This window comes from Mercenaria mercenaria, chromosome 3 (assembly GCF_021730395.1).
Source record: "Mercenaria mercenaria strain notata chromosome 3, MADL_Memer_1, whole genome shotgun sequence".
In the NCBI taxonomy this organism is placed as follows: Eukaryota; Metazoa; Mollusca; class Bivalvia; order Venerida; family Veneridae; genus Mercenaria; species Mercenaria mercenaria.
Genome location: NC_069363.1, coordinates 14,780,790 through 14,781,913, shown reverse-complemented (window position 1 = coordinate 14,781,913; position 1,124 = coordinate 14,780,790). Strand labels below are relative to the sequence as shown.

Below are 1,124 nucleotides of genomic sequence, written 5' to 3'. Positions count from 1 at the left end.
TCATCAGAGCATAGAACAGTATTTTATCCAAGGGTCACTTAATTCTTTTAAATATATATGTGTCTTTATATGTTTGTCTTGTTTTGCTGTATCCATATGTTTTGCATTCATGATTTTGTTAATGTAAAAAGGCATTCTTTTTCTGTTTCTGTTGAATTTGTAATTGTATTTTTGCAATGTATGCTGTAAAGCATTTTTGAACGTGTTCATTTGCATGAAAAGAGTGCTATAAATGTGGTAGAATAATAATAGTAATAATAATAATAATAATAGTGCTAATACGTTTTTTTAGATTGTCTTTCAGTATGAATCATGCTTTTTCGTAGACTGGCATTTTCTTTTGTAAAAGTAATCGCTGAAATATCAGAATTATCGTTATTCAAATTGATCATTAAAAGAATAATATATTTCTGCTACAGTATCAAGAATTGGATTTATTGTACTCAAAATGAGGAAATAAAAAAACACTTGAAACACAGCCAGAGTCACGTAGGCAAGGATGGGAATCTACATGAAGCCTACTGGACGAAAAGTTTTCAAAGGGATTAGTTTTGCAAAAATATATAACATTCCCGTCCCGAGTTACAATAAGAATGAGATGCGTTATTAGGTGTTGATCAGGTCAACATAAAAGATATTGTGTATGGGTGCGTGACGGTGGGTTCATTTGCCAATGTACAAAATATTTGATAATATAATTGATATACAGCGCATTTTATTTTCATAGTTTATTTATTTGACTTCTCATTATCTGCAGTGCTCTAAAGCAAAATTGTTTCGCTGCGAGCAGGGTTCGAACCTGCGCGGGCAATGCCCATTGGATTTCAAGTCCAACGCCTTAACCACTCGGCCATCACAGCTATGTTATATTAATATATAAATATATTTATCATTACTAAATAAATATGTAATTTTGTATTAAATGAAAAATAAGATGGGAGGGAAACGTCAAATCTTCCACATCAGCAACTGTTTGGGTTGACACAAAAGGTATCGTCACTGCCTTCGTAAATCATATCTATCATATTCTATCTGTAAAAATATAAAATGTGTCTTTGAAAGTTAATCGATATTTGTGTTTTGCAGGCACTTCAATGCTACGATTAGGGCTACACCAAAATGAT

The 1,124-nt window shown here is 31.9% G+C and overlaps 1 non-coding gene across 1 annotated transcript; it reads right to left on the bottom strand.

Moving 5' to 3' along the window:
* Positions 1-778: 778 nt before the first annotated feature.
* On the bottom strand, positions 779-860 carry Trnas-uga (transfer RNA serine (anticodon UGA)). The gene has a single exon. It is a non-coding gene; the product is annotated as a tRNA-Ser (tRNA).
* Positions 861-1,124: the final 264 nt, after the last annotated feature.